General features: G+C 35.5%; 1 protein-coding gene across 16 annotated transcripts in view; it reads left to right on the top strand.

Moving 5' to 3' along the window:
* The window catches only part of Zbtb20 (zinc finger and BTB domain containing 20), a 789,314-nt gene that overhangs the window by 153,911 nt on the left and 607,497 nt on the right, over positions 1–27,906 (top strand). For 15 of the 16 annotated variants that reach the window (XM_060370416.1, XM_060370411.1, XM_060370414.1 and 12 more), the window contains one exon: positions 6,942–6,991. The gene's annotated coding sequence lies outside the window, so the exon portion shown is untranslated. Of the gene's footprint in view, positions 1–4,180; positions 4,371–6,941; positions 6,992–27,906 lie in introns of all 16 variants that reach the window. The other variant, XM_060370415.1, reaches the window with a different exon arrangement.

Genomic DNA, 27,906 nt, shown 5'->3' on the forward strand with positions numbered 1-27,906 from the left:
CCCTTCCATCTGACTTTAGCCTATCAGGTCTCATCAGGACTGGCTGCATTGTCTTCCTCTGTGGCCTGGTAAGGCTGCTCTCCACTCAGGCGGAGGTGATCAAAGAGCCAGCCACTGAGTTCATATCAGAGACAGTCCCTGTTCCCATTACTAAGGTACCCACTTGGACACTGGCTGCCATGGGCTACATCTATGCAGGGGTTCTAGGTTATCTCCATGCATGGTCCTTTATTGGATTATCAGTCTCAGAAAAGACCCCTGTGCCCAGATTTTGTAGTTCTGCTGCTCTCTGTGGAGCTCCTGTCCCCTCTAGGTGTTTCAATCTCCCCCTTCTTTCTTAAGATTCCCTGAACTCTGCCCAAAGTTTGGCTACGAGTCTCAGCATCTGCTTTGATATTCTGCTGGGTAGTGTCTTTCAGAGGCCCTCTGTGGTAGGCTTCTGTCATGTTCCCTGTTTTCTCCCTCTTCCAATGGTCCATCCCATTTGCATTTCTTAGTGAGGATTGATCATTTTACCCAAGTTCGTCCTTGTTACTTAACTTCTTTAGGTGTACAGATTTTTTTTTAATTTTTTTTTTAATTTTATTTTTTATTTATTTATTTTTACTATTAATTACAGTTTATTCATTTTGTATCCCCCCCATAAGCCCCTTTTTCCTCCCCTCCCGATCCCACCCTCCCTCACCCTTCTTCATGCATGCCCCTCCCCAAGTCCACTGATAGGGGAGATCCTCCTCTCCTTTCTTCTGATCCTAGTCTATCAGATCTCATCAGGAGTGGCTGCATTGTCATCTTCTGTGGCCTGGTAAGGCTGCTCCCCCCTCAGGGGGAGGTGATCAAAGAGCAGGCCAATCAGATTATGTGAGAGGCAGTCCCAGATTTTAGTATGTTTATCCTATATTATATGTCTAATATACCATGTGTGTCTTTCTGCTTCTGGGATGACTCATTCATGATGATCTTTTCTAGATCTTACCTTTTGGCTGCAAATTTCATGATTTCCTTGTTTTTAATTGCTGAGTAGTATTCCAGTTTTTAAATGTACCACAATTTCTTTATCCATTCCTCAGTTCAGGGACATCTGGGTTGTTTCCTGGTTGTGGCTATTACTCATAAAGCTGCTACAAACATGGTTGAGCAGATGTCCTTGTTGTGTACTTAAGCATATTTTGGATATATGCCTGGGAGTGGTATAGCTGGAATAGTGTTTCTTGAGGAAACACTATTCCTATTTGTCTGAGAAAGCGCCAGATTGATTTCCAAAGTGGTTGTATAAGTTTACATTCCCACAACCTCTTCAGCATGTGTTGTCACTTGAGTTTTTGATCATAGCCATTCTGATGGGTGCAAGGTGAAATCTCAGGTTTGTTTTGAGTTTCATTTTCTTGATGACTAAGGACGTTGAGCATTTCTTTAAGTGTTTTTCTGCCATTTGATATTCCTCTATAGAGAATTCCCTGTTTAGCTCTAGAGCAATAAGACAACTAAAGGATATCAAGGGGATACAAATTGGAAAGGAAGAAGTCAAAGTATCACTATTTGCAGATGATATGATTGCATACATGAGTGACCCCAAAAATTTAACCAGAGAATTCCTTCATATCATAAACACCTTCAGCCAAGTGGCTGGATAAAAAATTAACTCGAAAAAATCAGTTGTCCTTCTGTATGTGAAAGACAAAAGTGCAGAGAAAGAAATCAGGAAAACTACACCCTTCACAATATCCACTAATAACACAAAGTACTTTGGGGTGACTCTAACCAAGCAAGTTTAAGACCTGTTTGAAAAAAACTTCAGGTCTCTAAAGAAAGAAATTGAAGATGATATCAGAAGATGGAAAGATCTCCTGTGCTCATGGATTGATAGGATTAACATAGGGAAAATGGCCATCCTGCCAAAAGCAATCTACAGATTCAATGCAATTCCCATCAAAATACCAACACAATTCTTTACAGACCTTGAAAGAACAATTTTCAAATTCATATGGAAAAATAAACAAAAAACAGAATTACCAAAACAATCATGTATGACAACATGACGTGGAGGTACCTCCATCCCTGATCTCAAGCTGTACTACAGAGCAATAGCAATAAAAACTGGATGGTACTGGCATTGAAACAGAATGGTGGATCAATGGAATCAAATAGAAGACCTCAAAAATGAAACCACACACCTACGGATACTTTATTTTTTGACAAAGAAGCCAGAACTATACAACAGAAAAATACATCTTCAACAAATGGTGCTGATCTAACTGGATATCTACATGTAGAAAAATGCAAATAGATCCATATTTATCACTCTGCACAAAACTAAAGTCCAAGTGGATCAAAGACCTGAACATAAACCAGACACACTAAATCGGTTAGAAGAAAAAGTGGGGAAGAGCTTTGACCCCATTGGCACAGGAGACAACTTCCTGAAGAGAACTCCAACAGCACAGGCTCTAAGAAAAGCAATCAATAAGTGGGACCTCATGAAACTGAAGAGCTTCTGTAAAGCACAGGACACTGTCGTCAGAACAAAACGACAGCCTACAGACTAGGAAAGAATCTTCACCAACCCTGTATCTGAGAGAGGGCTAATATCCAGTGTATGTGTATGTGTATATATATATATATATACACATATATATATGTATATATATATGATATATATATCAAGAAGTTAAAAAGCAATAAATTAAAGTTAGGATACAGAGGTAAATAGAGTATTGGCTAGATGTTTTAAGCTCATAACTGTTGCTAGGCTTAGTGCCCTTGGCCTGTAATCCAATATACCTTTGCATAAGTCAAGTGTGTCTGAATTTAAATCCTGCCTGGATAATTGAGTGACACTTTGTCTAAATTCAAAAGTAAAATTAAAGGGTGGGATATAGCTTAGTGATAGTTTGTGTGTGGGGCCCTAAGTTCAGTTTACATTTCTGTAAACAAACAAATAACAACAAAAGCCCAGCACTGAATAAGATAAATGTGATTAGTTCAACTAAGATTTTTTTTTTATATTTGCTATAAGCAAGCCTGTGTTGGTGCTATGAATGAATATATAAATGAAGCAGGTACTGTAGAGCGGTCCTTTTGTTAGAGAAAAATTGTGTTAATCAAATAAAGGCAGACATAGTATTTAAATTAACAGGGTACTGGCTTATATTGACAACTTCATTTTATCTTTTCTGATTAACAGTTATTATTTGCATTCCTGACTTATTGGTCCTAGGTATATTTTTCTTTCTTTCTTTCTTTCTTTTTTTTTGTTTTGTAAATCTGGGGAAGATTAATTATTATGTGATACTGGTTAGATTGACTCAGGCATATGAAATGTGGTGACTTTTTTATATCCTCATAGTCTGTTTATGTTTTCTAATTAATTAAGTGATAATAGTTGTCTTCTTTTCAGTCCTGTAAATGTTTATTGAGTTCTTGTTAGGCACTATTTAAAGAACTTCAGAGAAGATAAAAATGAATACATTCGACAGGCTTATCTTTTGAAGAAATCCACAACTGATAAAAATAGCTATATAAAAATAATAGTTAATGAGCAGCCAGCTTGCTGTGTGCTAGTCATGGTTTTAAGGAGGATAATGTTTGTCATCATTTAATCTGTCAGCAGCCAGGCTACTCGTATGTATATGTTTTTACTCTTTCAGTTAATCAGCTAGGTTTCTTTCTGTTGTCACCTCTTACAAGAAACTCCTTTTCCAAACCTGTGAAAATAGCAGTTCAGGTCTCTCACAGCATTGCTGCCTGTGTTGTTCTGCTTTACTGTTGTAAACCTAATCATTCGCTTGCTTGTTTACTGTTGCCTTTTTTGAAAAAATAGTACTGATAAATTATGAATTGTAGAAGTTTGGGGTGGCTGAAGAACATGTAAGTTCTTCAAGCTCTTAAGTATATTATACATGTAGTATACATGTAGATATGAGCAGTTGAGTTCATGGGTTGGTCAGTTTGTACATTCTTTTTTTTTAACTTTTTTTTAAATTTTTTATTTAACTTTTATTAATTACACTTTATTCCTTTTGTATCCCCCCATAAGCCCCACCCTCCTCCTCTCCTGGTCCCACCCTCCCCTCCTTTCTGCATGCATGCCTTTCCCCAAGTCCACTGATAGGGGAGGTCCTCCTCTCCTTCTTTCTGATTTTTTTTTTTTTTTTTTTTTTTTTTGTTCTTCTCAATGCAGTTTATTCAGGAACCTTGAACAATCTTCTGACCCTGGGGAAAGCCAGCCCACAGCTTAAAATACCCTCTGGGTAGCCAACCCCAGCGTGCCTTGTGGGCAATGCAGATAGGTCCACATACATGGAAGCAAGCCAGATCCTCAGCCTTAGCCAAATATGGAGTTGTTTGTGACAGAGAGCACTCACCATCCGGTAGGTGGAAGGCGGAAACCAGCTCCATCTTTAAGGCGCGGCATTACGCAGCTCTCTATTAATTACGCTTTATTCACTTTGTATCCCCCCATAAGCCCCTCCCTCTTCCCCTCCTATTCCCACCTTCCCTCCCCTTTCTTCACGAATGCCCCTCCCCAAGTCCACTGATAGGGGAGGTCCTCCTCTCCTTCCTTCTGATCTTAGTCTATCAAATCTCATCAGGAGTGGCTGCATTGTCATCTTCTGTGGCCTGGTAATGTGGGAGGTGATCAAAGAGCAGGCCAATCAGTTTTTGTCAGAGGCAGTCCCTCTTCCAATTACTATGGAACCAACTTGGATACTGAACTGCCATGGGCTACATCTGTGCAGGGGTTCTAGGTTATCTCTATGCATGGTACTTGGTTGGAGTATGAGTCTCTGGAAAGATCCCTGTGTTCAAATTTTCTGGTTCTGTTGCTCTCCTTGTGGAGTTCCTGTCCTCACCAGATCTTACTATTTCCCACTTTCATAAGATTCCATGCACTCTGCCCAACACAGTTTTGTACATTCTTTTATTCAGTAATTGTGTTGATCATCTAGATTCCAGAAGACACTATTCATGGTGTGTGAAGAAGACAATGTACCTATCTCATTCTAATGAGGGAGAGAAATGTAAATAAAACTTAGTCTTACAAATATATCATATAATAGCCAAATTAATTCTTTCCAATGTCTTTTTCTGTACTCTTTTATAAGCTATTCCCTGCTCCCCTTTTGTCCTGATCATTTTCTGTTCTGTTATCAATGGTTTTGATATTACTCCTGATCTGATCTTCAGTGGCTCTCCTGAGGCTTGCTGCTTCTGAGTAATTGTGGTATTGCTAGTGTTCCCTGAAGGGAATGACACTGTCGTTTTCCTTTTCTGGGCTCCCTTTGTCTCTCAGCACAGTGCTAGACTTTGGAATTTTTTATTTTGCTTGTTTCTTTGTTTCTGCTTGTAAGAATGTTACATATGCATATTAAAGATCCAGCCAATTCCAATCCGAATAGTATTTTTTAAAGGGGTCTTTATTGTAGATATAGTGGCTTATAGGATTAACTTATGTTTATGTAATGCACTTCCCTTAGCAAAACTGCTTTTGAGACTTTAAATGAGTGAATCTCTGTGGAGATTATTAGTAAATACAACAACAAGGTCATCATAGGGATTTCATAGCAAGTTTAGAAAGATCATTTTTCAATAAAATATTAAGATCAAATTTTAATGGGAGAACTGCTTGTGGCTAAATTTTCTTATAGTAAGATAACAAATTGTTTTCAGAAGTGCCTCAACATCCTGCTTGCTTTAGCTCCAGTCTCAGCTTTATTTCTGTATTATCAAAATGCTTGTGGTTAGACAGGAATCTAAAAGTATCTTCTTCAGGTACTTAGGTGATGGCTTAGCAGGTAAGAGTACTTGTATGCAGGCATGAAGACCCACTTCAAATCTCTGTCACCACATAAAAAAACCTAGGAGTGGCCATTGATTACTGTAACTCTCAGCACTGTGCTTTAATTCCCTGCAAGACAGGATTAAAGCTTTCTGCATTCACTGAGAGACCCTGTCTCAAGGGAATAAGTTGGAAAGTGATAGAGTAATACACCTATGTTCTCTGGTCTCTGCGCTCACACGTGCATGTAACATACATGTATTATCAACTAACAATTTCACACAGGTAAATAAATAAATAGAATAGAATTGTTAAAGAAACACTTCATCCATTTGTGTGTCTCCATTCCTGCCCCAAGTCTTGGTCAACCTTACTTTGAAGCTCCACTTAACATTACCTTTGCTACTCTGTCTTTTCACCCTTTTTGATTTTAATATCTGTGCTTATGCAGAGATTTTCAACGTTATCTACCATTTAATAATATCTCGATCTTATCCTTATTTGCTAGTTAACTTTTCACTTATCAATCTGTCATATGTTGTAGATATTCACAAATTCTGCTTAAGTATTAATATACAGGGCAGGAAGGATGGTTCAGTTGATAAAGTGTTTGCTCTGTAAATGCAAGGACTTGAGTTTGTTCCAAAGCCTAACTGTAAAACGTGAAATGTGCATCTGCTTGAAATCCCAGTGCTTGGAGCCATGTCACTGGGGCCTTGCTGGCTAGTCAGTCTGTCCAGTTATAATGGAGACCCCGTCGTAAAGGAGGTGGGCTTCATTTCTGAGGATGATACAAAAGGTTGTCTTCTTGCCTCCAAAGAAATGTTTATATATGTGCCCATCTGAAGACACACCTATACACACCCAAAATATTAATGCCTAAAATCATTGCTAAAATAATTTAAGAAAACTCCATGCAATACTCTACTCTCTTTCCATTTCAGAAATGTACATGCACACGGTGCTTTGTATTGAATGTTACTTGTATTACTAAATCTGTACTATAATGATTATGTTTACTTAATTTTTCCATAGAACTAGATATATTAGAATTTGTTAAGTTCTACATTCTTCTCAAAGCTAATTATGAAGACATTAATGTAAATGCTGATGGTTTCTTAAGTGATTACTAATCTTAAGTATTTGTTTTTTTTTTTAATAGATAAATGAATGAAGTATTTGAATGGTCCTTTGAGACACTGAAGGCTGAAGGTAATGTCCAGTGACGTTTTTCCATGGGCTTTATCTACTTGGACAAGCTTATTTTCAAGGCTGTGGGTTTACTACTTAAGTTCTTTCTTGATTGCTGTTTAACAGTTACTTTCTATCTCAAATGATATAGAACTATTAGTAAAACAGAAAAAAAATCATGCCATCCACAAATACTTAATTCTAATTACTTTATATTACACTTCTTTTTACATAGAAATGTGTTAAGCTTCTCAATAGTTTAAAATCTTCTTATTTTAAACCTTGTCCTTTCTTTAAGTATGCATATTGGCTCAAAAGCAGAAAATAAGAATATATTTATGGTCATTATTAGCTTTACAACTTACTATAGGAGGGATGGAAATGCTTTAATTGGAAACATCCAAACTACAGGTGGCATTTAATAGCTTCAGATACACAAGTCCAGAATTCCAGGCAAGACACTTATAATAGACTTTTGTTGCTGCATTGTGTATAAAGAGCTATAGGGCTTGAGAGAGGCTTCTTAGACAAGAGGGGGCTATAATTACTTTGCTTCTTACATGCATGGCTAGATCTTCCAGTGAGAATAACATGCTAGGGTAATTTATTATAGAAGAGTAAATCACAGATTACATTGGAGGGGGTTGGGGTGGTGTGATCCAACCATCAGTTTGTGAATACATACACTTAAGCATGTGTGATAGCTTGTTTTTAATTTCTGTACACCAGTGCACACCTCAAACGTTCCGTTTAGCAGTGGGATATGCAAATTGTTCCAAATGCAGCAGCAGTACTTTCACCTGAATGTCAAAACTGTCAGACAGCTTTAAATCAAATCTTTATAACATTTTAAAAACCATCCAGCCCCAAGATTGAGGCACCGAACTCTAAAACACTTGATTCCTGTACTTCCAAAAAGCTCTTGCAAGTCAACATAGTAATGTCAGAGTCCTAATTCACCTGCTTTCTAATTTTAACCTTTTAAGGATTTTATTTTATTTGACTTAATTATGATATTTTCTACAAATTAATGATAAATGCCTTGATTAATAAAACCAAATGTCAGGGAAAATGACAACTTGATGAAAAATTAATACTAGGCAATATTTTAAGGTACAGAGGTACTAAGGATTTATTCTTGAACCTCATATTTTATCGTCTGTTTCTTGAAGGTAGGTAACCAGAAATTTCTTTATAGGTTTCCACAACCACATGTATTGATGCATTAACAATGTAATTTCAGCTGTTTTTATTATTAGTTATTATAAATAGAAATATATTCCTAAGTTATCTCTTGTACTACCACATCATTCACTTTTTACAGAAACAAAATATTTCATATTGTAGGATAGTGATAGAAATGAAGTTAGTACCCTGAGAACCAGCTAGTAATGTGTATATGTGTGTGTTTCAGAAATTCTCATGGTTTCAGATTTCTCATTTTTGACATTTGTTTAGTTATCACCATTCTGTCTAATGAATCACCAATTTAACTGGGCTGACTGGCCAGAGAGCTCCATGACCCATCTGTCCCGCCTAGCGCTTGGGCCACAATGCATGCTTCCATGACTGTCTTTTGTGTTGGTGCAGGGGGGTTGTACCCAGTTACTTACGATTGCATAACAAGCATTATACCAACAGAGCCATCTCTCTAGACCACAGGGACTTGGTTTTTAAAGCATGTTTTACGTTTTCATGGAACTTAATAAATGTAAATGACTCTAATTTGCTTTTTCTTATAGACTACTTATTAGCTTAAAAACTAGGATAATAAGTATGATTATATGACAAATATGATTATTTTTCTTTAGATGATAGTCACAGGGTTGAAAGTTAAGCCTTCTCTTTTTTTTTAAAGATTTATTTATTATTTATACAACATTCTGCCTGCACACCAGATCTTACTATAGATGGTTATGAGCCACCATGTGGTTGCTGGGAATTGAATTCAGGACCTTTGGAAGAACAGCGAGTGCTCTTAACCTCTGAGCCATCTCTCCAGCCTGCCTTTTCTTTTCTTACCTGTTATATTTTTTTTCTTTCATCTACCTGGGCAGCTGTACTTTCACTTTTTCATAAGTACTTTTTTGATTTTATGTTTCTTTATGAACCACACCTGAAATTAGACATATAGAATTTGTCTTTCTGAAACAGGCTATTTCACTTAAGTATCATTATCTCCATTTGCATTCATGTCCCTGTAAATATCAAAATTTTGAACTTGTTTTCATGTATTTTAATTTTTATAAATTTAGGATTTTTATTGTTAACACTGGGATATTTGTTAAATGTTAAATAAAAAACGGCATCATGCAGTATTAATGCATTGCTATAATTTTGCATTACAGCTGCAAATCAAATAAAGAAGCACACAGCAACCTCTCCTGTGTTGTGCTTTGATTGCTTGGGATACAAAGAACCACTCACTACATTGTTAGTGAAATGGGCTCACTTTGACCATCTGGTAATACCTATCAGCAGACGGCTAAAGTTAGAGCCATTTGTATGTTCAGTAGAGACTGGAAGTTTTTAGATTGGTGATTTATGCTCTGTACAGTGGGGTAAATAGAGGTAAGCGCTAGTTAACACTATGCAAACATACTCCCAAGGGAAACATTCTTCAGCAAAGGATTCTGGGAGCATTTGCAGTTGGAAGTGAATTCTGTTGACTTTTCCCCTACTTGGCTCCAGGTTTTATTGTTTTTATGTAGGACTTGGTTCCAGGCATCTAGACTCTACTGGCACAGCTGTTTGATGGGTAGAGGCCACCAATGTTGCTGCCCTCAGTGCTTATATACCTGCCGTGTCTAAAAGCTCCGTGAGCTGGTTACTCACGTCTCTGTAACTGTCTCTGAACCATCTAGTATCCTGAGGAGTTTTGGGTTTTTTTTTGTTTTGTTTTGTTTTATTTTGTTGTTTTTTGTTTGATTGCAGAATGAGGCTTTTTTTATGTCTCATCTCCATACCTGTATTTCTCTGTAAGCAAAGTCATTCTTATTTTATGTGTCAGTAACTAACATATGCCCCAATTCCTTCACAGATTTTAACTTACACATTAAACAATGTGTTGTGTCCTCTAATTTATTCTATTTATCCTTGCATCAATTTATTTCTGCATATGAACCAACTCTGTTTTTTATTAGTTACAGGATTTGATAAGGATTTATGAAATGTATCACAATGTGTGTAAGATTATGTTTTTAGTTGAGATTCTACATGTTTGGATTTTGTACTGTAAGAAATAGTTGTCTTTCTCGAAATGTCTGTGAACAAGTGAGCAAGACTGAAATCCAAAATAAGTTCTAAAAGTCTTTGCTTGGTGTCACATTGAGTTTGGAAGGGAGGATGCCTGGCTGAGCCTGTGCGAACTGAGTTTCAGGGAGTGGGATCATGATGCTGCAAACCTGATGCTTGAACTAACACAAAACAATTAGCTGATTTTCTGTGAACAATCTGAATTTTAAGGAAAATTTAACAGAGACTCTCTCATCTACATTAAAAATATGCTTTAAATAAATGGTGTAATGGGCAAAAACTATATAAATTCCCAGTTTTGAAACATATATTAGACTTAATTTTTTTTCTGAGTGTCTTTTTAGCATCTTTTGGAATGGCATTTTCTATTTTAGCTTATACTGTAGTCTGTAAAATAAAATTACTTAGAACTTTTGTGTGGAAAGAATAATATGGCTTATGAAGTTCTGTTTTATATAAGTACTAGTTAGAATAAGCAGGTTTTAGAAATGTGCCCCCCCCAACTTATTTGTCTCCTTTGGAAACCTATATTTATTAACTGAAAAAATGTCCATTATATGCACTTTTATCTTAGTCTTTTACTTTTGCTTTCAAGACAGTCTTACTATATAGACCATGCTGGCTTTTAATTTATGACAATCATCCTGCCTTTATTTCATGAGTTTTGGTATTATAGTCATGATCCATTTGTGAGCCTTGAGTCATACTGTTAAGAAAGGAAGTGAAAGACATCAAGAAAAAAAATGTAGGTTTTTTTTTTTTTAACCAAAATTCTGCATTCATTCTTTCCCCTTATCTATCTACCATCTTTCAAAATGATCTGGTCTCCTTGGATTCCTTTAGTGTTGACAAGGTGTTTTTCATTTCTCTAATGAAGTGGGAAATAAATTAGCATGCTTTTGGGGTTATTTAGATTACTTACTGTAGTAATGTTCAACATGTCTTTGTAATACTCTTCAGCTCCTACCCCACAACTAATTAGTGACTTTCAGAATGAGAGGAGATGCTGGTTTGCAGCAGCTCTATATTTACTAGTGATCAAAGGAGTGTTACTAATATACTTGTCAGGATTAGAAAGGACTTAAGTAAATAGAGGGCCAGATGGTTGTGCCCAGAACCTATCCAGAGCTCAGTATGTGTGGGCTGGTCCAGCGAATGACAGAAACATTTCCCAGGCCAAGTAGAACTGCAGTTAAGATTTTCCTAATATCAAGAAGAATGTTTTTCAAATGAATGTTTATGGTATGTTCCTTCACATCTGTGGATCTCATCGGTACTAGTTACAATGAGAGCCACATACTCCTTGTATCAAATTCAAGCAGATTCACAGGACTTAGCAAAGTGCCTTGCCGTGAGTTATATTGGCATACAAAGTAAAGTAATTACCCTGGAAGCATTTTTGTAGATTCGGAAAATACTGATTTTTTAAAATCTAACTTAAAAAATTTTTTCTTTTCTTTTTATACCCTTTTCCTTTTCAACTGGCCTTAAATCTCTTGATCCTTCTTCTTATATCTGCCCAATGCTAAACAGTTACACCCCTCCCCCCCCAAAAAAAGGATTTGTGTAGTTCTGTTTTTTGAATACTCTATTTTAGGTGGATTTTTGTATCTTCCGGCAGACTGTATGACTCATGAGATAGAGTACCTAGTTATACAGTGCTGGCTGCTCAGGGCCAGATGAGGAGCTAGTGAGATTGAGCTTAGCATTTGGGTGAGTGTTCAGGCTGACTAAACTGGAGATACGGAACAACAGTGCCCTTCTCTCTGTGTTGCCACGCTCTTCCTGAGCCTGTGTATATGCAGACCACTTCGTTCTCTGGGATTTATCATTCTACCTTTTTAGTATAGCAATTTTATTATAAATACTTCTGAAAATTTCTAAATTTTCTGAGTTGCTAGGATAGATATTTGGATAAGCGAACTGTTTTGTAGGTAAGATGAAATAAAATATGTATCTTGAGGTGTTTTCTTCTTAGAGTCATACCAATAATGCTTGAGGAGATTAGCTAACTTTAGGCTCCTACCTTCCCTCTGTCTCTTCTTTCCATTCTCTCAACATTTGTTGAGTGTTAGCTTTATGTCAAGCATTTTATAGATGCTAAATAAATTATTGAACAATAGAGTAATATAACTCTTACACCTAAGGAGATTATAATCTAAAAGGGAAATATACAAAGACATAAATACAGATTACAAGTAGAGATAGGTAATTTCATTTTACTCATCTCTGAACTCTACCATGGTTTTAGGAATTGAATGCACAGTGCATTATCTTCAGTAGCCTGCATTTTAAAGAGAAGATTACATCTAGAATGAAATTATAGATAAACCATATTTCTTTTCACCTTGTCTGATAATGCCAGTGGTTTTTGTACAAACGTAGATAAAGCAGTATTTGCTCCAGGATGAACTGTAAGAAAAAGAAGTTTTTCAGAACTGCTTATATGATCTCATACAGATGACCTTTGTGGGTGCTTTCAAACCTTAGAACTTGCTAAAGAATTTCTGGTATCTTTTAAATTACAGAAAATTATTTCTTAACAATAACTTCTGGTGGTGGCACAGGATTTACCGTTGAGTCAGAGTAGAGCAGTGGCAAGGAAAGAACAGGTGGTAGAAGTGTTTGTATTTTTCTCATTGCTCATGTGCATACAACATTTTTGTGTTCTGATCAGTTTGTCTATTTTGCTTCCTATTGGATATGTATGCCGCTTGGCTCTCCAGCTTGCATTCTCATTCAAAGCCATTCCAAAGCTGGACTTCAGCCTTTTTCAGTAAAAAGAGGCCATTTCCTTCATCAGCTGTCCACTTGGACATACATTCTTTAAACTCTTAAAATATTTTGTATGCATCCAGTGTTTACTAGATAGATTTTTCATATTACTCAGAGAGAATCAGTTTTTTAAAGTTATAATTTGAGCTGTGACCTTTCAAACTGTGCATTATAAGGTTTGACCCTTTGATTCACATTTTGACATAACAGCTATTAATTATAGTTTTTAAAGGACATTTATTTCAGTTATAATTTGTGTTATGAAAACAATTTAAGTGTTTTCCCCTTTAACTTTCTGGAATAACTGCTCAAATATGCATATGTTTCTACAGATCTGTAACTATATGAATTGTGTGTATTTTATTACAGTAAGTCACTGGAATATACATGAATATTATATTGAAATATATTTGTAAATTTAAACAAATTCTTTGTGATATATTCCCATGGATATTTTTATGTTATAATCCATTAGTTAACACTAAGATCATCCTTATTTTATAAAATCCTGCTGTGGCTAACTATGACTATCAGGATAATAAAGCCTTATCAATGAAATCTATGTATGTCCTTTCACTTTTTCTTACAGAAAAACAAAATTTAGGTGCCTAAGAACAGGCATTATCTAAATAAAAATTGAATGTTCTAAAGGCCAGTTGAAGAAATGTGGTATAGGCAAATGTAACCTGTTTAAGTAGTTTTTGGAAATACCCATAGCTGAGATACTGAGAGAGTCAGGACATGGCAGAAAGGTCATTGTAGGTGACACAAATGTTTATGTAGATTTGTGAACACTGATATGGAGGTGTATTTAAATGGAGGAATTCAGTATACTTTCAGTTGGATAAAACATATTTATAAGCTGGGTGTGGTGGTGCATGCCTTCAATCACAGTACTCAGGGAGGCAGAGGCAGGCAGATCACTGTAAATTCAAGGCCAGCCTGGTCTACATAGTGAGTCTAGGACAGTCACAGCTACACAGAGAAGGCCTGTCTCAAAAAAACTAAAACCAAAACCAACCAAAATAGCAACAAAAAGACCCAAAACATATTTATATGTCTGAAAATAATAATACAGTTTTCTGTTACTAATTAATTAGTACCATTTAGATTATTTGTTTTTAAATCTTTCTCATTTTGTACTAAACTTACTTTAGAGAAATAAATACTTAAAAAATCTGAATAGTGTTAATAAAAGCCACATAATCACCCATTTGTATTTCAGATATATCTGAAATAGCTAGCTGGATATTTTTAAAAAATTATTCATGGCTGTTGTGCTATTGTCTACCATGAGGTCTTAAGTGAAATGTCTGGTCTCTTATATACTGGATAGTATGCATCATGAAAGACATTTCCCTCTGTGCTTGGCTATGTACTCCAAGATGGTTTGATTCTTAATATTATAGAAATATGTTCATGTTAATTCCAGAAATTTGTTACTCTCTTAGTTGACTCTAGAGATTCAAGTGACTTCTTACATTAACAGACTGACTTGATTTGAGAGTGACTTGTTGACAGCTATGTGGGAACGTTTGTTTATTTCGTATGTGTATTTTGTACTTCCTTTCTGGAAATAGCATTATACTTGTAGTTTAAATTGAATTTTAGTGTTGGTTCAACTGCTGCTTGTTACCAGGGTAAGTTATTTACTTCTTTGCGTTGTCTCCTGAAAGGAAAATGAAGAACAAGATTTCTCTTACAGAGTTATAGTTAGGATTGTCGATATTAATACAAATATTGAATCCTGTGGCTGACAACAAAATGTTACAGGTAACTAATGATAATTTAAATTATGACATTGTTCTACATTTACTTCATTTTTCTCTATGTCTCATGAGCTTTTTCCTTTTTTTGACTACCTAGTTTCATCGTGTTTCCTGTTACACCTGGAGTTGTCGTGTCAGATGAAATAAGAGGGTTTGAAATAAGAGAGGTTTTCTCTAAATAGAAGTCAGGGTACTACACCAGAGAAGTAATTGATAATCAAAAAGAGGAGAAAATTTTACCATAGGCTATGTGTTTATTTATTTTTTATAATTCTAAAAACCCCAGAACGTATTAATAGAAAGTGGCCTTTTCTGATTAAGTATATAATTTAATTATATCATTTACCTCTTAAGCCTAGTAGTTAGTAGGTTTGCCTCTGCTTTGTTTTGTAAAAGAAAAAGTAACAACAACAAAGACTATAGAGGTAACCCACAGAACACCAGATTAGATAAGGATTAATATGCAATGAACATAAGGAACTCAGTGTATTTGAAGAATGGACAAAGGAACTGAATAATTTATTTCTGTTCCTTAGTAAGGGATATAGGGGGTGTTTCTGACATGAACTCAGTGGCAGGCTCTCTGATCACCTCCCTCTGGTGGGTGCAGCCTTGTCAAGCCATAGAGGAAGACAAGGCAGCCAGTCCCAATGAGACCTGATAGGCTAGGATCAGACAGAAGGGGAGGAGGACCTCTCCTATCAGTGGATTAGGGGAGTGACATAGGGGGAGAAGAGGGAGGGAGGGTGATATTGGGAGGAAAAGAGGGAGGGGGCCACAGTTGGGATCCAAAGTAAATAATTTGTAATAAATAATAAATAAAAAATTTTAAAAAAGAAGAGACAGAAATAATCAATAGATAAATGAAAGAATCTCAAATATCAATAATAGTGAAAAACCACAAATTAAAACTATAGTTAGCTAGTATTTCGTACTTTAAAATGGCTGTTATCAAAAAGTCAAAGATATGTGCTGTTGACATTGCACAGACAATTTTTTGTATACTGTTGGAGGGGATACAGATTAGAAACTATGGAAAGCATGTTGTACATCACTCAAAAAATTACAAATAGAGTTGTCATATCATCCAACAATGTCACTAATAGGTATGGTTCAGTAACTGTTGTAGAATATGTAGAGGACATACCTGCCTCCAAATCTCACTCCAGGGTTGTTTACAACCAAGATACAGAAACAACCTTAGAGGTTATCAGTAGATGACACAGAAATAATGATATTAAGCTTTAGATGTGATCCATTTATCATCGTATCTATCTATCTATCTATCTATCTATCTATCTATCTATCTATCTATCTATCTTTCTATCTGTCCTCTATCTATTCATCTATAACCATTATTTATTTAGTCATTTAAAAAAATTTTAAACACTATAAAGCTCAGGGACATTGTATTTAGTGGAGTAATGTAGATACACAAAGGCAAACTCTTCACTGTCTTACCTAGATATGGAATCTTAAAAAACTGCACACAGAAACATAGTTAAGTCGTGGTTACCAGAGACTTCAAAATGATAGGTTGATAGTGGTCCAAGAACATGTAGGTAGGAGGACTACCTACATATAGTTAATAGGCTCAGTTACACATCATGGTGACTGTAATTAATGGATTACAAATTTTCAAGTTGTTAGCTTAAGTTTTTTCACCAAAAATTTGCTAAATATATGAAGTATTTCACGTATTCATATATGTTTGGACATTGTGGTATATATGTATGTACATGTACATGTATATTTTTTCAATTTTATTTATTAGTAAAAAGTTGAAATTTAGTAGAGTCAGGAAAAAATAATTTCAAATGTATTCAGGTAGAATTTTTAAAAAGCAAATAGTTTTTGAAATGAATTTGAAAGAAATTTTGTTTCACCAAGTAAGTGTAATCATTTGTATGTTTCACATAACTACATGGAATGTGCACTTAATAGTTTCTTTTTATATATTTTCTATTGCTGTAATTCATTTTAGGAATTCTTTTTCCCATGACACAAAGTATTTAGGTTTTTATCTGAATGAAAGGAGTTCTAATACAAGATGTTGTAAGACTTAAAATTTTAAAATAGTTGTTAACAATGGGCACAAGAAAATTGAGTATAATTTCCAGATTTAAGATTCCTTGTTCCTGCTTTTTCAAGATACCACTTTAATTTTTCTTACTTTTGACATTACTTAAATTTTTTTGCATATTTTATTTTTTTATAAATTTATTTAGTTATTTATTACAATGTATTCACTCCATATCCCAGCTGTAGCCCCCTCCCTCATTCCCTCCCAGTCCTGCCCTCCCTCCCTCTTCTCCTCCCATGTCCCTCCCCAAGTCCACTAATAGGGGAGGTGCTCCTCCCCTTCCCTCTGACCCTAGCCTATCAGGTCTCATCAGGACTGGCTTCATTGTCTTCCTCTGTGGCCTGGCAAGGCTGCTCCCCCATTAGGGGGAGGTGATTAAAGAGGCAGCTACTGAGTAATGCAGGATAACATTGAAATTCTTAATTTGGTCTCAGTCTCCTTTTTGAATTCCTGACTTGCAGATTTCTTTCCTCTTTTCCCATTTTCTCTTCTACTGGCCCACAGCCCTTTCTCACAGTTTGCAGTTTGCCATCTTTCAAACACAGCCTTTTTCATCACCTTTGCTCTTACTGTTTATTAAGTCTGCCACAGCCTTCCCATGACAAGGGAACAAAATTCTGTTTCATTAGTGGAGGCCTTGCTTATCATCTAATACAGAGGAGTAGATGAGTCCTGTATCTCCTCAACAGGAAGATTGCCATATTGTGGTACAGATTTTGAGTTCTACATGGTAGGCTTGTCGAGAGAGGGGGTGGTCTTCTCCATCAATGTCCTTAACATAGAAAAGAAACTCAGTAATATGTTTGCAGAATTGTTTAGTCAACGAACAGACTTAGAGAAACTAAATTGCTAACTTTACACAGAATAAAAATTTAGCAAAAGTCATGGACTCTGATGCCTGCTCTTTGATCACTTTCCCAGGGTTGGGAGGCCTAGCCTGAAAGCTGAGGAAGAGGATGCAGGCAGTCAGTCCTAATGAGACTTGATAGGCTAGGGTCAGATGGTAAGGGAGGAGGGCCTCTCCTCTCTGAGGACTAGGAAAGGGAGATGGGGGAAGAGGGACAGACCAGGAGGAGACAAGGAAAGGGGTTACAATGGGAATATAAAGTAAATAAATTATAAAAAAATTAAAAATGTAATAAAATTAGTATGAAATCTAGTTTAAAAAACTTAGCAAAAGAGGTTCCTTAAACACATATGTGTGGTATTTCCTTTGACTTTTTAATTTTTTGTTTTTGAGTATTTATTTGTCTTCTCAAATTTCTATTTTCAGTAACCAAACCAGTTTTACCACCTACTCTGCAATGAACCTGAATGTAATTTTAAGACAAAAGTATCTTTAGGGCAAAAAAAAAAAAAAAAAAAAAAGAGATCAAACTGGGTGCTTTCTATCTTAAGGACTTGCAGTGATGTTGAAGGAGTAACAGGACATTTTCAAAGAGTTTGGTGCTCTATAGTTTTATTATACTTACCATTGATGGTTGTTCGCAACATGAGACAGTGTTTATATGTGTAGCCTTACTAAGGGTCTGGAATTTAGGCAATAATTAGCCTCCTAAGTGAATCTGTTTGGAAATCATAAAGTGACATTCTCTTCCTAAAGAAAGATGTGGTCGTTTCGAGACTGCACTCGCCGCTTTAATGGTGTCTCAGCTGAACCAGATGCCTTGCTTGCTTTCTTCTCCAGAAACTGCTTCATAGTTTTAAGTGCAGTGCCTACAGCACACACGGGCACTATTAACGAGTCAGAATGAGAGCAGGGGAAAACTCATCTAGGGTCCACACACCTAAATGCAGTTAGTAAACAGAGACACTAACTCTCATTAAACATAATTAAACCTAATATTGACTGTAAACTGTTACTTACCTTAAAGTTCTCTGCAGAGACAGTGGAAAGGGATTAACCTAACAGATTGGGACATTAATTACTACCTATTTCACATTAAAGTTACCATCAAGAAGAGCTATCTTCATAAATAAAACATAGGAGGGATTGAGAGATGGAAAATATGTAAATTCATTTTATAGAAAGAGAAGAGTCTATATTAAAAAATAAAAAGAGGTCTGTGAGTGATGCCAGCTTCAGCAAAAGGGAACGCTAGCTAATTACTACAACAACTGGACTGAAATAATCACAGAGGTGTTCCTTTGCTTCTGACTGACAGGACCTGCTTCCTAGGAGACTTAGCTCAGCTCAGCATGAGTCTTTTCATGTACCCTTCCTGCCATTTCTTCAGGCTAGTGAAGGTTTGGGAGATGAGGAAGGGGCTTGGGAGAAATATAATTTCTTCCCCCCTTTGCAGTCATTAGTAGCAGCTTATTTATTAAATTTATTATAAAGATTGTAAAAATGTTTGGTTTGTCAGTGAGAAAAAAAATTTTTTTTTTCCAGTCAAAATGGTCTGGCAACTGGTCTCCTGCTACTATTTAATAATCTCCTTCTTGGGTGCAATCTAAAGAGAATGTTGTGAAGAATATAAAAATGTCAGCTAAATTTAAGATCCACTGTTAAGTTTTATATTATGCTGTAGCCTCAAGAGGGGGCCGGATGTAGGAGAAAAGAATTTAAAGAGAAAGTAAGGACAATACAGACATCTGCTGGACTTAGAATATTTCCCCAATACATCAGATTGTTTAGGCTGCTATCTATGGTTTTCATTTTCTTTCCACTCAAGAGGTACTGCACTGAGGATGGACATTCCTATTGCTTCTCTCAGGTGGGTGTTCTTTTTTTTTTTTTTGTAACTAAACCCCACATATACTCTTGGTTAAATTGTACTGTTCAACCATAGTTTAAATTTAATTTGGCTATATTCTTAAACAAGTTTAGGAGCTATTGTGCTATTTTTTTTTCAAATTCTCATAGGCAAGCACCAGTGTAATACAGCAGTCGTGACTGTAAAAAAATAGAACCTAGAAAGTAAGCCTGAAGATGTATTTTTTCCTTAAAAGGATGAGTTCAATTTAGAATAAAAGGGTTTTTTTTAATAAATTTTTTTTCTAGTGAATTTAAAGTTAGTTTCCCAGGTTATATGTTTAACTAATGCAACAAAAATAATTAATGGACAAAAAGTCTATCCTTCATTTCACCCATTGAACAAAAACACACCAACTGATTGGATGACAGAGGATGAACAAAAACAGTGGGAATGAGAGTTCCTCTATCCTCGGCTCTTGTAGCAATAGTGACATTACGAAATAACCATAACAATGGCATTCATATTAATCAGACATATTTATACAGAATTAGTGTTGGCTTCTGCTCTATATCACCTTAGTTTTACGTGAACTTTTGTTATCTGTGCATATCAAAAGAGACATGGTGAATGAACAAAGAGGCCCTGTTATGAGACAAGTATTATTTGACATTTTGGGAAGCTCTTATTATAGGGTTTCCTCTTATGTGAGAACAACGGGAAGGTTGTCATAGTTTCTCTATTACAGACACTCTGGAATTTTAAAACAGAAACGGAGCCCATTTTTTTCCTTGAAGAAGATTTATCAATTAAAAGCATTGGAATGCTCAAAGACTTCTTATGGAGGTTGGCTACCTTGACCTTATTTGAACATATGAAACCCTGACCTCTCATGGTATCTCTTCATGTCATGGTTTTTCCTTTGCCTTACAGAGCTTGGGAGCTAGCAGTTCAGTTATTTTTTTCCAAAGATGAGATATATTTTTAGACTTACTGGAAATATCCAATTATAACAATATGCAGAATTTTTTATAAATTTTTTGATTCTTCTGCAAACCAGATATGTTTTGTTTATTTGTTCATTTATTGTGCTAAAGGAGAAAAGTTCAAAGTAAGTTCTTTAGAGCCCTTTTTCTTGGCTTGTGTTAGATTTGACTGGGCATTATGGTAAAAAAAAAAAAAAGTGTCAACCTGGGTAGCATTGAATTTCCTATTAAAATCACTGAGCTTACATTTTCGTCTGACCAGTTACCATAATCTTATTTTGTTTGTAGCTTGGGTTAAGATTTTTTTAATTAAATTTTTATTTTTTTATATTAATTACAGTTTATTTACTTTGTATACCAGCTGTAGACCCCTTCCTCATTCCCTCCCAATCCCACACTCCCTACCTCATCCTCCCTGACACTAAGTCCACTGATAGGGGAGGTCCTCCTCCCCTTCCATCTGACCCTAGCTTATCAGGTCTCACAGGACTGGCTGCAATGTCCTCCTCTGTAGCCTAGCTAGGCTACGTCCAAAGAATAAAGGTAAGAATTGCTGAAGGGAAAATAGAGGAGTCGCTCTAGCTCATGCACATCTGCAGCCCGTGTAGCTTCCCAGCAATTCAAGCGCTGATAGTAGAGGTGAGACCTACCACCTGTCATGGGTTTATAGTTAACCTCTCCAACATGACAGTCATTAGGGAACATCATTTAATAGCAAAACACACCAACAGTTTGACCAATTGATCACTTAGCTGCTTTTTAACCATAGAATTACAATAAGGCATTTATAATTATTAGTGTGTATATTTACTCCCATTCTGTTTTCCGAAAGTTTTATGCTAACAGATGCTGAGTTTGATGGTTTAGTAAAAACAAATAGCTGCCCCTCCCTGAAAAAATGTCTGCCAGGATTGACATTTAAGCACATAAAATCAAGCTACATTTAAATCACACAGACACACACATACACAAAGATAAAAATAAAAATAAATCATATTAAAACTCCTAATAAACTATTCATCCAGAAGAGTAATAGGAAAAACAGATCTCTTAATTTGAAATATGTGAATCTATTGAAATACTTAAATTGAGTTATTTAAAACCTGTTTTGTTTAATTTTAAAAGAAATCTGATATTTTCTAGTACATTTTGTGTTTTAATTGGATATTAAGTAAAGTAATTTTACTTGTGGCTATTCTGCTTCTAAGTAGATGGACACTTAAAATAGACAAAATTGGAGGGAAGATTCTTCTGTTGTTGAGTCCAAATTTCCTTGGCTTGCATTTCTGTCTTTCACTTGGAAGAGATCAACTCAACTTGTCATCTAAGAGAGCTCATTCCATATATGTCTTTGTTGTCATTGTTACATACACAGTTTCTGTCTAAAAGGCAGTCTAAAGTTCAAAGCAATTTACATCTTCTTAAGTGTTACTGATTCCCCAGTACAGATTTTTGAACTGTGGGAGCAGAGTTTATAATTTTGTATTCTTTTTAGATATTACATATGTTTTTAGGGGACTCTTGTTAAATGTGGATAACTGAGGTGAGTGAGAAGAATCTACACATTCAAAGTTATATCTGTGAGCAATAGTTTTACTTTTCAGGGAAGTAAAGAAATGTGCCTGCAACTTGCAAATCTCTAGTGTAGTTTATATTTGTGTGTGTATACATATGTGTATTTATATGTATATGTGTATGTATATGTAGTTAGAGTTTTGGTTTCTTTAAAAACCCAGTTAGTTATGTTATGTGAATATGTTTTGGTTTTAATCCAGGGGTAGGATAAGAGGCTGCTTCACAGCAGGTGATTATGATTTGCCTCATGCACTAGCAGTGTGTGATCTCTGCTAGCTGCAGATGGTTTAATTTTAGGGATTCTGGAGAGGAAATAAATGCAAGAGCCTAGAGAAGGATGGGAACTCTACAAAGAACAAGAAGAAAAAGAGGAGGAGGAGGAAGAAGAAAAAGAAGGAAGAGAAGGAGGAGGAAGAGAAGAAAGGAAGAAAGGAAGAAAGGAGGAAAGAAAGAAGAAGGAATGAGGAAGAAGGAAGGAGAAGAAAGAAGAGGAGGAGGAGGAGGAAGGTGGCAGTGTTTGTGGTGGCTATTGCTCAACTCTGCTGCTCCTGGTTGCTCTTGTTGCAGTTTGACAAGTGTTCCCGAGCAAAGAAGAAAAAAATGGAAGATGTCCTGACAGAAAACTCTATGTCCCTAATCAACAGGAAGTAGTCTAAAGAGACCTACTCTCTTCCCCTCTAACCTTCTCTTTCTCCTACTTAGTGTTTGGGGGTTGGAAGGGAGGTAGCTATAAGAACCCAATAAAGTAGCATAAAGAAATATGCCAGCATGTATATGTATGTGTATGTATATGCTTATTTATATCTCCTATGACCTAATTTAAGGGCACTTACATTGTATGTTTGTATATATTCTCAGTGACAAATCCATCCTTTTGTTTATGTAAAAGCATTCATTTGTGTTTTTTTGCTACACAAACACACACACACACACATATGCTATATGTATCGTACATATAACCTACTAATTTATATGCTTCAAAAATATAATTTAGTCATAGGCTGCTAATGTTTTAAATTCTTATTTCTCAGTATGTGTGTGTATGTGTGTGCGCGTGTGCATGCATACACTTTTCAGTAAACATGCACTAATGATGAAAGTTCTAAAGATTTATCTTGGAAAGAAAGTTATACAATTTTCAAAATTTTTATATTAATTACAGTTTATTCACTTTGTATCCCAGCTGTAGTCCCCTCCCTCATTCCCTCCTAATCCCGACCTTTTTCCTTCATCTCCTCCCATGTCCCTCTCTGAATCCACTGATAGGGGAGGTCCTCTTCCCCTTCCATCTGACCCTAGCTTATCAGGTTTCATCAGGACTGGCTGCATTGTCCTCCTCTGTGGCCTGGCAAGGCTGTTTCCCCCTCAGGGGGAGGTTGTCAAAGAGCCAGCCACTGAGGTCATGTCAGAGACAGTCCCTGTTCCCATTATGAGGGAACTTACTTGGATACTGAACTGCTATGGGCTACATCTGTGCCCAGGGTTCTAGGTTATACCCATGAATGATCCTTGTTTGGAGTATCAGTCTCAGAAAAGACCCCTGTGCCCAGATTTTTTGGTTCTGTTGCTCTCCTTGTGGAGCTCCTATCCTCTCTATGTCTTACTATCTCCCCCTACTTTCATAAGATTCCCTGCATTCTGCCCAAAGTTTAGTTATGAGCCTCAGCATCTGCTTTGATACACTGCTGGGTAGAGTCTTTCAGAGGCCCTCTGTGGTAGGCTCCTGTTCTGTTTTCTGTTTTCTCATTCTTCCAGTGTCCATCCTGTTTGTCCTTCTGAGTGAGAATTGATCATCTTACCCAGGGTCCTCCTTTTTGATTAGCTTGTTCAGGTGTACAGATTTTTGTAGGTTTATCTTATATTAATGTCTAGTATACACTTATAAGTGAGTATATGTCTGCTTCTGGGATGATCACTCAGGATGATCTTTTCTACATCCCATCATTTGCCTGCAAATTTCATGATACAATTTAAATGTCTTTAAAACTTTAAAAAATGTACTCCTGAATTGTGTATTGAAAAGCAGATTCAGTGTGAATATAGTCAACAATAAATGAGTCCATTTTTAGTACATTTGTGGGTAGTGACATGCATGGACTCCATTAATAGCGATGGATGCTGTGTTCTTTTCATCTCACTTTGCTAATGAATTTGTGCTGGGAAGATTTAATTGTCAGAATGAATATTTAGGGTACTATGCATATTTTCTATAAAGAGTTATAAAGCTTGGAGGACAAGCTCTCTCTACAGGACACATAGATTCATCCTCTCCTCCTTGGGTATGAAGTAAGCTAGTTATCTTTGTGTATGGGTTCATATTTTTCTGCAGAGAATGATACCATCTCCAACATATATGTGGTCATCTAGAAGCACTACTGAATCTGTAGCAGTAAGAGCTCTTGTTAAGTCTTGCAATGAATGGGTGCCTACCTCAAAAGGAAACTAGATCATTGCTCCATATCCATAGCTTCCTATAAAAAAATGAAACAACAACAGAGAAGTAATTTAAGACATAGTGAAGTGCTCAGGCAGCCACAAATAATTATAATTGAAACACAAATTTCATAAGACTATATTTGCCCTAAGTATGATACATATAGATAATCTCTATTATCTTTTAATTGTTTTAGTTCCATCTCATTCTGGCTTATTCTTTCTTGTTATAGCATATCTTTTCTTTTTCCTTTGTATATAGCAGCTAGGAATAGAGTGGTATAGGCAGAACACTAAGGAATGCACTTTTTTCTTTGTCTTTAAAGTGTCCATCAGTCTTCACTTAAGAGTATTGATAGTATGACCTCCTGAAGTTTTCAAAACAGTTTTATAGCTCTTTAAATATGCTGGTGAGAACAAAAGAGATAATTTCTGGAGCTGCCTCTGGTTTGATTAGGTTCTGTCTGCACTTAAGTAAAGTTCCTGAATTTCCTACATGACAAAAAAGGATCCCCCCCAAGAATTGTAGACACATGTGTTAGTGGTTTAGACAAAAACCCCAACTCCTCTTTGTCCTTTATTTTTATGACAGCAAAGGGAGACAAATTGAAAACTCACATCCAATTTACTTGTAGTATAGATCTTTCCTTGTGGTGCATGTTAGGATTCAGGAGTGTTATATCAGAATGAACAAGGACTGCAAAATTGACAAAGAAACACTGTATGATATTTGTGTGAAAAAGAGTCACTCCTAAACTTTAGGGTAGAAATTTAGCATAGTGGACATCCTCCTTGTTCAAGGTTAGTTGAAACACATGCAGAATCAAATTATCTCCATGTTTTGGGATAGTGGCCAATTTATGATGGTGGTAAAAAAGTCATGAAGATTCTTGGCTTATCAGCATTGTCAGAATACTAGATTAGTGTAATAGTTTTAAGAGGTATAGTTGCCAATGGCAAGCCTACCGTTGAATTGTAATTTTCTAATGTTGTTCAACTCTTTGGGTCTGAAATGACTATGGCAATTAAGTCTATACCATATTGCTCATCTGAGGGAGAGAAAGGTTAATTTGGACAAAAACTTCCCTGGTAATTTCAGGATGTCTTCCTGGTTTAGGTCCATTCTTGTTAGATTCCTGATATGTTCTATTAATATCTAAGTCATCAGAAGACCTGTTGAACAGGTTCTACCATAAAGAGATGAACAGAGAACTAGGGATTTTCTGCTTGTCATCAGATTTGTTCATGTGTTATTGTTTGGAGTTTTTGACCAGTTGTGTGAATGAAAGGGCAGCATTTAGCTTCATCCCTTCTCTTTTTGGTTTTGTTTCAGTCATATTTATAAAATGCCGAGTGTTGAGTTGAAAACTTACATCTGGAAGATGAGATCACTACAGTAATATCCTAAGCCTGAGTTTCATTAGCATCATTGTGCATTTTTTGCAGTATGGCCTGTACTTAGGTAATCCTTGGTCTTCATTTCTAGTGCTAGACACATTTAGTACTAAATCTTTAGCTGCATATATATATATATATACATATATATGTATATATATATATATATATGAGTCTCTCTCTCTATATATAGTGTATATATATATATCTTCTGTCTATAACGTAAAATTAAGTATTTGACACTAGACTTTAAGATGGACCTAACTAATCGTTAGACCAAATACATTGTAAAATGTGCTTTTACATATTACAATTTGAAAACTTCCCACTCTGATTAGTCTACCTATAGGAATAAGATACTTCCCTTATAAACTAAATACAATAAAATACTTCTTCCACTTACAATTCTTTGTCAAGTTTTTTTTTTTAGCAATAACAGAAGAGATATCAGACCAAAGTCAGTCATACAATTGAGAAATGAATATGTGTATAAGTATATGTGTGTGTGTGTTTCTTTGGTTACAGGTTTTTTGTTTGTTTGTTTGTTTGGTTTGGTTTTTGTTTTTGTTTTTAACATGGTTTTATTTTTATTTCTTGGTTTTGGAAATTATATTGAAAGTTTTTGAGAAATAACTTAAAGTTGGGTGGATAGGGAAGGGTAGAGGTTCTGGAGGGTCTTGGGGGATTGAGGAATATGATCAAGATATATATGAATTTGAAAGTTGTTCTAAAGAGTAAAAAATATAATAAAAATAAAAAATAAAATAAGTTTTTTATCTTTAAGTTGAAAAATAAAGAAAAAGAATGAATTAATTTTAAAATAATTTATATAGCTACTTATTTCCCACCCTATTGATTTCATAAGAAAATGCTAGTCATTACGTATAGAATACTTTCACTTATCAAAATACAACTTTCTTACTTTAAACTATTTTCCCAGATAAAAGTTACCTACATTTTTATATAGGATTTTAAAGGATTGATAAATGGGTTTTAAAAAACAAATGCTTAAAGAAAATAATTCAACTTTATTTCCCTGAGAACTACTTGTGTTATATAAATGCTTAAACAAAGGAGCAAACCTGTAATGAGCTCTTTGCACTGGCACTTGAGAACAACAGAGCCTCCTCACTGGAAAGCTTCGTTTTCCATTTACGTATGATCTTTCACGCAGCCCTCTGCCTCTACAGCTATAGGTTGTACTTGATGCGGTTAATCTTCATTCCTACCAAAACTGTGCTTATCCCTATTAACATTTCACTAACCAGACTCATATTTATCTAAAATTTGGGGGAATGCAGTCTATTAAATAAGTGTTGTTTCTTTTGCAAATAACCACATGCCTTTTAATAAGTAATTATTTAGTTTATCCAAGTCCTCTCTGATTTCCTTTCTACTGTTTGTATTAATGTGAAAGAAGCATTATGTCATCAGTTTTAATGATGAATTTTCTGCTTTTTTTTCTTTTTGTGCTTCAAGTGTTTTGAATTTCTATTGTTAAGGACATTTTTATATATAATTGTTACTTTCTATTCACCAATTAACTTTATAAATCATACAGTTTCTTTTCTGTCTGTATATCTAGTGATACTCACTTTGAAATGTTTTGTCAAAAATTAACATAGCATATCAGCTTTGATTAGAAATTTCTGGGAGCATTTATGCTTCTACATCTATTACTTCTGTACTTGGAGACTCAAGTAGCTACATACAGACAAGACAACAATAACAAAGGCGTTGTGGCTTACCAGGCCATGTAAAGCCAGTTTCTAGTCAGAGTCTCTTAAACGGTAGGGTAGAACACAAAGTGTGTTTTAAGCCAGGTAGGGCTACATAGTGAGAGCTTTTTTCAAAATAAAAATAAAGCAAAAAAGAATGTTCAATAACAAATGTTTACAAACATTTATGTTGTATTACATTTTATAAATAATGTAGAGACCATCTAAAGTATCTGGAATATGAATAGAGA

This window comes from Meriones unguiculatus, chromosome 17 (genome assembly GCF_030254825.1).
Source record: "Meriones unguiculatus strain TT.TT164.6M chromosome 17, Bangor_MerUng_6.1, whole genome shotgun sequence".
In the NCBI taxonomy this organism is placed as follows: domain Eukaryota; kingdom Metazoa; phylum Chordata; class Mammalia; order Rodentia; family Muridae; genus Meriones; species Meriones unguiculatus.